This window comes from Elaeis guineensis, chromosome 6 (assembly GCF_000442705.2).
Source record: "Elaeis guineensis isolate ETL-2024a chromosome 6, EG11, whole genome shotgun sequence".
Classification (NCBI taxonomy): domain Eukaryota; kingdom Viridiplantae; phylum Streptophyta; class Magnoliopsida; order Arecales; family Arecaceae; genus Elaeis; species Elaeis guineensis.
The window spans coordinates 85,676,296-85,687,812 of record NC_025998.2 but is presented as its reverse complement, the minus strand read 5'-3'; positions in this window follow the sequence as shown (position 1 = coordinate 85,687,812).

Below are 11,517 nucleotides of genomic sequence, written 5' to 3'. Positions count from 1 at the left end.
AGGAAAGATATGAAAACAAACAACCCTAGAAGAAGACCCTCTTCTTCTTCTCGTTTCTCTCTCTAGACACCCTATCTTATGTCTATTATATCTCCACGACCCAAAGGTCTTTCTCTCTAATTTTTGGATGGCCCAAATATCTCTCAAATCTCTATTATTTTCAAAAATTTTATGAAGAAACTCATTTTATACAGAGAGATATGATAGAGTCCTTGTCTAGGTCAAATACCTAGTCAAGGCTTATCCAAACATGGCAAGATAAGGGGCACCCAACTCTTGAGCACCTCCTCCTTATTTTTGTATATGGATTACCAGAAAAGGGTGCACAATATGTACCCTAAAATCCATAAAAATTTCAAAAAAAAAATAGATAAATTCGGTACAAAATTGAAAGAGTTTTGGATTTCTAAAACTCTATCTCATAGAATTCGAAATCCAAACTTATTCCTCTTTGATTTGATCCAAACCACCTTCCATGTAAGAAAGAAGAGAGGAAACCTTTTGTGAATGTGGGAGAGATCTGAGAGAGGGCTTTTTTCACACAAAATAAGAGGAGACTGGTGTTGAATGAGAGAGAGGACGTGGGGAAGGCTTATGTGGCGCAAGGTGGAATCCTAGTCTTACTAGGATTCTATCTTATGACTTGTTTTAATTTGGTTTCTCAAACCAAATCAAATCAAAATTAGATCAACCCAATTAAAATAGGTCTTAACCCAATTAAAAATCTAATTTAATCAGATTAAATTAGATTTAAATCTGATTTAATTTTCTAATCAAATTAGAAATTAGATTGACCCAAGTCCTAGTTCAACTAGGACTAGTTTTTTCTTGCACTTGGCTTATCCAATAAACCAATTGGACTTGATCCAATCAAATCCAAACTAAATCTAATTAAATTATATTTAATTAAACTTAATCTCAACCCATTGGCTTAATCAAATTAAGCCAATTAGCAATCAAATTGCTAATCGATCCTCCTACAACACTTGCACTGGGTTAAATGTCAATCGTATTGATCATTTAACTCTAGAATGATTCTTAATCGTTTATCAACCATCTGATCGGATCATGAACTCTAATGTGTGTGACCTCATAGATCTGAACCTAAGCCGGTAGCATAGAAATAAATTTCTGTACCAATCGAAGTGACTATCTAGCAATGATACCCGACGATCGGATAGGTCGAATGTGTAGAATAACATCCTTAGAACCCATACGGATATAGGTTTCATATAATTCATCCCCTTGACCAAAATGATCAAAGGACACCCCAGAGTTCAACTGTCAACTCTGATCAGGTTGTCCATATTGTATTTCAAAATATCAAATCCATCTGATGGATTATCCTGGCCAAGGTTTTGCTAAATTGAAATACAGAGACTCATTCTTCTCCAACTCTTGGAGTGGTCAATCCTATCTCGATAACACTCTAATTTCATAAGTACTTGACTGTGCCCAGAAGCCTTCCATCTCTAAATTAGAAATTCAGTTAGTCCAGTACCAAAGCACAGTGAGTTGCTTGCAAGTCACTGAGGCGATCTCACGTCTAAGGGATACTTATACCTATATCCCATCAGAGACATTCTCTACAGCAGAATACTCTGAAGTTGGTCACGTTCAATGATGATGTACCAGTATATCTCACCTGTACGCCATACCAGTGTCTCCACACTCTTTGGTTAAGAGAACAACCAACCCATATGGCCTACAGCAACCTATGCTCGATAGAAGCTGTCGTCCTTATTAACAGCCTATCATTTGATCGTGAACAGTTTTAAGGACTAATCGATAAATCCTCTCTTTATCAAATCTAAATAGTCCTAAGGACTTTTTCATAACAACGGAGTTCATTAGAAGATGAAAGCTTATGATGAAAATACCAAATATATTTTATTTATTAACAAATCAATTACAATACTTGGTTGCTCAACCGTCAATATCTTGACGATTGGCTTTTTTTTGGGACACATTTCCCAACAACTTTCACTTGTCCTAAAGCCACTCGGTACAGTATCTAATACCCATCTTCGACTTGTGGTTGTCAAACTCCTTTATCACCAGGGCTTTAGTGAAGGGGTCGGCCAGGTTCTCCTTTCCATCGATCTTCTGAAGGTCGACGTCACCACGATCCACGATCTCCCAGACCAGGTGGAAGCAGCGCAAAATGTGCTTCGTCCGTTGGTGTGCTTTGGGTTCCTTCACCTGAGCTATGGCACCAGTGCTGTCGTAGTAGAGCAGGACCGGACCAACGAGGGAGGGTGCTACTCTGAGCTCGTTGATGAATTTTCTCAGCCACACAGCTTCCTTCGCGGCATCCGATGCTGCAATATACTCCACTTCACAAACAGAGTCTGCCACAGTATGCTGCTTGAAACTCTTCCAGCATATGGCTCCACCATTCAGAGTAAAGATATAACCCGACATGCTCCTGCTGTCATCATGGTCAGATTGAAAGCTAGAGTCTGTGAACCCCACAAGTTTCAGATCTGACTCACCATAAACCAACCATTGATCCTTAGTATTTCTCAAATACTTAAGGATGGCTTTAACCACTTTCCAGTGATTTTCTCCAGGATCAGATTGGTATCTACTCATTACTCCTAGTGAGTATGCCACATCTGGTCTTGTACATATCATGACGTACATGATAGATCCCACGGCTGAAGCATATGGGACTCTACTCATACGCTCTCTCTCTTCAGGAGTTGTCGGACAATCCTTCTTAGAGAGAGAAATTCCATGGCCTATCGATAGATAGTCCTTCTTGGAATTCTCCATGCTGAACCTCTTCAGCACAGTGTCTATGTACATGGACTGGGATAACCCAAGTATCCTTTTAGATCTATCCCTATAGATCTTCATCCCTATGATGTAGGATGCTTCACCCAAGTCCTTCATGGAGAACTGTGATGACAACCAAACTTTTATTCCTTGTAGTACAGGGATGTCATTTCTGATTAAGAGAATGTCATCCACGTACGAGACAAAGAATACCATAATTGGACCATTTGCCCATTTATAGATGCAGGGCTCTTCTCCATTCTTAATGAAGCCATATGTTTTGATAACCTTATCAAAATATATGTTCCAACTCCGAGAAGCTTGCTTCAATCCATAAATGGATCTCTGAAGCTTGCACACCTTGGACTCATCTATGGATGTAAACCCCTCAGGTTGTATCATATACACCTCTTCGGTCAGCTCTCCATTCAGGAAAGCTATCTTTACATCCATCTGCCAGATCTCATAATCCAGATGGACAGCTATTGCAAGTATTATCCGAATGGATTTGAGCATTGCCACCGGAGAAAACATCTCATCATAGTCAATACCATAACGTTGACGATACCCCTTGGTGACCAGACGAGCTTTATAGGTCTCCACCTTTCCGTCTGTGCCCCTCTTCCTTTTGAAGACCCATTTACACCCAATGGGTTTAACCCCTTTAGGTGGGTCAACCAATGTCCATACATCGTTGACCTTCATAGACTCCATTTCAAATTTCATGGCTTCAATCCATTTCTCGAAATCAGGTCTCTGCATTGCATCCATATAGGTGATCGGATCCTTATTATTCTCATCAAGTTTGATGAGATCACCATCCCGAACCAAGAAATCGTAGTATCTGTCTGGCTGACATGGTACTCTACTGGATCGCCTTAATGGTGCAGGTACATTGGGCTTCGAATCTCATCTAATCATATCCGACTCAGGTTCAGCTATTGGTGTCGGTCCTTATACCTGTTGAACTTCATCAAGTTCAACCTTAGAGGCAACGGTTCCTTCACCAAGGAACTCTTTTTCTAAAAAAAATACCTTAAGGCTGATGAACACCTTTTGTTCATCAGCATGGTAGAAAAAATATCCTTTTATCTCTTTGAGGTATCCTATGAATGAGCATTTGTCAGACCTAGGTCCAAGTTTGTCTGTGACTAATCGTTTGACATAGGTCGGGCACCTCCAGACCCTAAGGTGTGAAAGTGCTGGCTTACGTCCTATCCATATCTCATATAGAGTCTTAATTACAGACTTACTTGGAACCCTATTTAACAGATAACAAGTCGATTCGAGTGCATATCTCCAGAAGGATATCGGCAAGCTAGCAAAACCCATCATGGATTGGACCATGTCTAACAGAGTCCGATTCCTCCTTTCAGACACACCATTATGCTGTGGTGTTCCTAGAGGAGTCCATTGGGAGAGAATCCCATTCTCTCCTAGATATGTGATAAACTCACTAGAAAGGTATTTTCTTCCTCGATCAGATCAAAGAGTTTTAATACTCTTTCCAGTTTATTTTTCTACTTCACTTCGAAATCGTTTGAACATTTTAAATGAATCCGACTTATGTTTCATCAGATAGACATATCCATATCTGGAAAGGTCATCCGTGAAAGTTATAAAGTAGAAATATCCACTTCTAGCACTGGTGCTCATGGGCCTACATACATCAGTATGTACTAGGCCCAAGAGCTCAATAGCTCTCTCACCTTTTTCAGTAAAAGGTGACTTGGTCATTTTACCAAGAAGACAGAACTCACAGGTTGGAAGTGATTCACAATCACCGACTTCGAGGATTTCCTCTTGAGTCAACCTGTTTATTCTGTTCTTGTTTATATGACCTAGCCTACAGTGCCATAAGTAGATATCTGACACACTATCTAATCTAGGGTGCTTGCCAGTAGAATAGACTCTTATCGGACTTGATCTTTCTGGTCTAGCCCTGCACTGATGTCCCAGCCTGAACTTGCACCTTCTTCACTTTCTTCTTCTTGTTCTTCTTTCCTTTCTTAAAGGGTCGAGAATCAGAAGACGAACCTCCCACTAAGTTCACCGACTCCTTGAGGAGTTGGTGATCCTTCTCAAAGTTCTGAAGCAACCCCAGTAACCTGTGGTAGTTTACTTCAGGCTTTGTCATTCTATAATGAGTGAGGAATGGGAGATAAGACTTGGGCAGCGAGTTCAGTATTGCATCTTTCCCAAGCTGCTCATGCAAGGGAAAGCTGAGCTTGCTCAATCATTCCATCAGCTCGATCATGTACAATACATGATCAGTGATAGAGGCACCATCCCACATTTCGACGTTGAAGATGGCACAACTAGTCTTGTACCTCTCCATATCATCGGGTGTGCCAAAGGCATCCTCCAACACTTGAAGCATATCCTTTGGCTGAGCCATCTCGAATCTGCGACTGAACTCGTCGCTCATGGCAGCCAGCATGATACAGCGCACCGTGGTCCGGTCACTGAGCCACTTCTGATAATTGTCTCTGACTGTTCCACGTGCATTGACAGCTGGCTCCTCAGGTGCAGGATCCATTATCACATATAGGATCCTGTCATGCTCCAGGACTATCTTCAACTTTCGGTACCAGCTACCGAAGTTGGGTCCCACCAACTTATCATTGTCCAACAATGATCGGAGCGATAGGGAAGTGGCCATATTTGCACAAAGGAGAACCATAACCTAATTAGTAATTGATTCATTAAACCTAAAGATTTAGACTTTAATCAAAAGGTTTCTCCCACTATTTTATTCGAATTGGTAGCCTCTACCTCTAATTCGAGGAATTACCCTAATTCCTTAGTGGGTACTAGAATCCACTTAGACTGCACACAAGCCCAACTTTGGTTGGCCAACCTATATACATCTAAGAGTAGGTTCATAACCAATTATTTCTCTAAATAATTTCTAGTAATTTTAATTTTGCCCCAGAAACCTAATCAGTATGCTTTGGCCTCCACTGTAAGGATCCGGTTAGGTCCAACCATTAACATGATCATACTTGGTGTATCTAACCAATGAATGATTAAGCCCAACTTTGGTTGGCTCACCTACTCACCATTAGAGAGACACTTTCAAGTCATCATATGATAAGTGATAATTTCATTAGTCAACAAGCACCAGGCCTTTGGGAGGGTCTGCCAAAGCTTGCCTTAGACACCATCAGAAATGGCCAGGTAAGTGGGTTCCCAATTAAAAACCACCGATCTGGTTTACCTTAGACACCAACTGGTTTAATTAGTTTTGATTAGATCAACCTAACAGTTCGTGCTAGACCGCTTAGCCAAGAATCAAGTCCATTTGGTTCTCGTTAAAGACATGGACTTGACCAACTACAACTATTGTAATTGATCTAGAGAATCCTTGACCTAATCTAAGATAACAATTGATTAGATTTAGTCAATTCTCTAATTAAGTCCATCTTTAATCTAACCATAGGTCTAACCCAATTAATGGACCTAATTTCCACTAACCCATTAACCCAATGTGTTATGGTTTGTGTCTTAGGTTCTTCAATTCATAATCCTAGAACCTAATCAAACAACTTCTTAATTCTCAATTAAGTTTTGGGCTGAGGGTTGGGTTCGGCTTTTCAAAAAATAATTTTCATATTTATAAAATAATTTTATAATATGATTCTACCAACCATATTGTATGTTTGATTCATAATCAAGATACAAGTGAAATAAACATGAAACTACTTTAGATCTAATCCAAACAGGTTCATGTAATTGAAACAATTTCAACTTTAAATAATTTTTTTGTACAAAAATTATTAACAAAGAGATTTTATTTTAGATTTAAATATCTTTTAAATCTAATAAATCATAAATTTAATCTAGATCATATCTAACAAATTTATGATTAAAGATAGATCTACACAAACTAGGACAACCTTTGCACTGTAAGGGATAAACCTTACAACAGGACAACCTTGCAGTTCGTGATTGATCTAAAATTTTAATTTCAAATTTAATAATTAGATTATAAATTAGATCTAATCTAAAAAATAATTTAAGCATGTATAAATAATCATGTAATAAAGAACCTAGACTCTGATACCAATTGAAGGAACCAGATCTAGGGTTTCAGGGTTAGATCTTGAAACTTTTTCAAGATCACACAGCGAAAGACTAAAATAAATCAAAATTTATTTTTTAAAACCAGAGAATCCCTAGATCTAAGATCCTATTACATGATTACTACATATAATTAAATCAAAAATTAAAATATATATATACAGCATGAACTATATGTTGATCATATCAACATGTTTCTATACTACATCTAATGTATGTATTAAACAATAGATCAGATCTATTACCTTGCAAGTTAGATGTTCTAACCTCACTGATCCGGGCTTGAGGATGATATTGTAAGCCACACACACATCCGGCCTCTAGGAGTCATCCACACAAGCCCACGAATCTCGATCAGAAGTCCTGCTTCAGAAAATCAGCACAGTATACTAGTACTGCGCTGATCCTTCTTTGATGGTTGATCAGGTGCCTCCTTCTTCTTGATTTGGACTCTTTCAAAGATGAAAAGTAGGAGAAGGAGTTTTAGATCTGAGATACTCTTAGGAAACTCAAGATGGAGGGAGGAAAGATATGAAAACAAACAACCCTAGAAGAAGACCCTCTTCTTTTTCTCGTTTCTCTCTCTAGACATCCTATCTTGTGTCTATTATATCTCCACTACCCAAAGGTCTTTCTCTCTAATTTTTGGATGGCCCAAAGGTCTCTCAAATATCTATCTTCTTCAAAAATTTCATGAAGAAACTTATTTTATATAGAGAGATATGATAGAGTCCTTGTCTAGGTCAAATACCTAGTCAAGGCTTATCCAAACATGGCAAGATATGGGGCACCCAACTCTTGAGAACCTCCTCCTTATTTTTATATATGGATTACTAGAAAAGGGTGCACAATGTGTCCCCTAAAAGTCATAAAAATTCCAAAAAAAATTTGGATAAATTCGGTGCAAAATTGAAAGAGTTTTGGATTTCTAAAACTCTATCTCATAGAATTCGAAATCCAAACTTATTCCTCTTTGATTTGATCCAAACCACCTTCCATGTAAGAAAGAAGAGAGGAAACCTTTTGTGAACGTGGGAGAGACCTAGGATAGGGCTTTTGTCACACAAAATAAGAGGAGATTGGCGTTGAATGAGAGAGAGGGCATGGGGAAGGCTTATGTGGCGCAAGGTAGAATCCTATTCTTACTAGGATTCTATCTTATGACTTGTTTTAATTTGGTTTCTCAAACAAAATCAAACCAAAATTAGATCAATCCAATTAAAATAGGTCTTAACCCAATTAAGAACCTAATTTAATCAGATTAAATTAGATTTAAATCTGATTTAATTTTCTAATCAAATTAGAAATTAGATTGACCCAAGTCCTAGTTGAACTAGGACTAGTTTTTCCTTGCACTTGGCTTATCCAATAAACCAATTGGACTTGATCCAATCTAGTCCAAACCAAATTTAATTAAATCATATTTAATTAGACTTAATCTCAGTCCATTGGCTTAATCAAATTAAGTCAATTAGCAATCGAATTGCTAATCGATCCTCCTGCAACACTTGCATTGGGTTAAATATCAATCGTATTGATCATTTAATCCTAGAACGATTCTTAATCGTTGATCAACCATCTGATCGGATCATGAACACCAATGTGTGTGACCTCATAGGTCCAAACCTAAGTCGGTAGCATAGAAATAAATTTTTGTACCAATCGAAGTGACCATCTAGCAATGGTACCCGACGACCGGATAGGTCGAATGTGTAGAACAACATCCTTAGAACCCATACGGATATAGTTTTCATATAATTCATCTCCTTAATCAAAATGATCATAGGATACCTCAGAGTTCAACTATCAACTCTGATCAGATTGTCCACATTATATTTCAAAATATCAAATCCATCTGATGGATATCCTGACCAAGGTTTTGCTAAATTGAAATACAGCGATTCATTCTTCTCCAACTCTTGGAGTGGTCAATTCCATCTCGATCACACTCTGACTTCGCAAGTACTTGACTGTGCCCAGAAGCCTTCTATCCCTAAATTAAAAATTCAGTTAGTCCAGTACCAAAGCATAGTGAGTTGCTTGCAAGTCAGTGAGGCGATCTCAGGTCTAAGGGACACTTATACCTATATCCCATTAGAGACATTCTCGACAGCAGAATACTCTGAAGTTGGTCACGTTCAATGATGATGTACCAGTACATCTCACCTGTATGCCATACCAGTGTCTCCACACTCTTTGGTTAAGAGGACAACCAACCCATATGGCCTACAGCGACCTATGCTCGATAGAAGCTGTCGTCCTTATTAACAGCCTATCATTTGGTCGTGAACAATTTTAAGGACTAATCGATAAATCTTCTCTTTATTAAATCTAAATAGTTCTAAGGACTTCATCATAACAATGGAGTTCATTAGAAGATGAAAGCTTATGATGAAAATGCCAAATATATTTTATTTATTAACAAATCAATTACAATACTTGGTTGCTCAACCGTCAACAGCTTGATGATTGATTTTTTTTTTGGGATACAATTCTCAATAGTTAGTGCCTCAATTTTGGACCATTGGATGGATAAAAGTCACTGATGGGTGGTGGAGAAAAATTACACCATGGGAAGCTACGTGATACATCGGAGAATCATTGAGAAAAATATTTTGAAAAGTATGCACGAAGCATCTCTTGGATTTTTTTTGATGATTGACATATGTTAAAATCTTTCAAATGGGTATGAGAATTTATCAGAGGGCATGATATTTTTTGATGGATGCGAGATGGCATGTGGAGGGGGCACAAATCATTCCCGAAGGCAACCCATCGCTAACTATTTAATGGGGGCTGCGTCGAAGATTTGATTCATTCAGAAAATTGCTCCTATCTCTTCTTTCTTACACACTCTCCCTATTATCCAATTAGTCTCTTCCTTCTCTTATTAGGATAAATCCAAAAATAGTAAGAAAAAGTTCAATTTTAGGACAAGATCCTAGAAAGAGAATTAAGGAAGACAAGGAGAGAAGAAAGATAGGGCTAGAAAGGCTAGGAGAAGAGGAAGAGGATCTTGAGGTCCTGATGCTCAAAAAAATTCTTAGAGTGAAAATTTTGGAGGAAAAGTTATTTCAAAGAGTTGGTGTCCTAATCATAGCCCTGTGTGGATCACTGTTGGAGGGCAAACACTTGGGTGCTTGGTGGAGATTCTGTCGGAATTTAGATTAAGCGCTGTAGGTATTCTTCTATAGCTTGAATTTAATTTTGAATATATGTTATATATGATTGTTAATCATCAAGAGTATGCTGGTTTATGGGTGTTGGTGCAAAAATCCGCTTGCGCCGGAAAAGCTGGAGTCGAGGGAGTCACGGTCGCCACCGGGACCTGCAAAGAATGTCTAAACCAGAGGTGGGGTTGCTCCGGCAAGACCCTCCGACGCTCAAGTCAGTTCTCTGCCTCAACTAGAATGGAGTGCTCGAACGAAGAATTTAGCAGAGTTTTTAGGTAAAAATGAGAGCTTATAGAATAACGTATCTGGGGTTTCCCTATTATAGACGGAGGGGGCAACAGATTGATAGCGACGTTCATAACCGTCTGGTAGTGGGCGGCCCACGGTCAGGAGGAATTTATTGTGAGGAGTAGTGGAGTGGACCCGTGGCCCTCACTGTAGCGCGCCACGTGGAGTCTGCCGCAGGGAGTGGAGCGGCGTCCGTTGTCGCGACTCACCGGAGGATGGGAGAATCACGCAGTATCCGTTACAGAAGGTGGAGCAGGATCATGGGCATCATAGCGGTCTGCCAGGGAATAGTGGAGCTGCACTGGATCCATCGCGGAAGGTGGAGCAGAGTCGTGGCTGTTATAGCGGTCCGTAAGGGAATGATGGAGCTGTGCGGAATCCGCCACAGGAAGTGGAGCAGGATCGCGGTGGTTGCTGTGTCATGCCTGGGAGTGCAGATCCGTCGGCTGAAGTTCGACAGTGGTCGGAGCTGGCGACGGAGCCCGGCTCCCGTAGGAGTCCGGGCAGAGTCCCCCTTGCGGTTGAAGTCGTGGGCGGAGCCCGGCTCCCGTAGGAGTCCGGGCGGAGTCCCCTGCAATTAAAGTCAGGTGCAAAGTCTGGCTCCCGTAGGAGTCCGGACGGAGTCTTACCGGCAGTTGATGTTGGCGACGGAGCCCGACTCCTGTAGGAGTCCGGGCGGAGTCCTCCTTGAGGTTGGAGTCATGGGCAGAGCCCGGCTCCCATAGGAGTCCGGGCGGAGTCCCTTGTAATTAAAGTCAGGTGCAAAGTCCGGCTCCCGTGGGAGTCCAGACGGAGCCTACCGGCAGTTGAAGTTGGCGACAACGCCTGGCTCCCGTAGGTGTCCGGGCGAAGTCCTCCTTACGGTTGAAGTCGTGGGCGGAGCCCGGCTCCCGTAGGAGTCCGGGCGAAGTCTCCTGCAATTAAAGTCAGGTGCAAAGTCCAGCTTCCGTAAAAGTCCGGACGGAGCTTACCGGCAGTTGAAGTTGGCGACGGAGCCCGGCTCCCGTAGGAGTCCGAGCGGAGTCCTCCTTGCGGTTGAAGTCGTAGGCAGAGCCCGGCTCCCGTAGGAGTCCGGGAGGAGTCCTCCTGCAATTAAAGTCAGGTGCGAAGTCCGGCTCTCGTGGGAGTCCGGACGGAGCCTACCGGCAGTTGAAGTTGGCGACGGAGCCTGGCTCCCGTAGGAGTCCGGGTG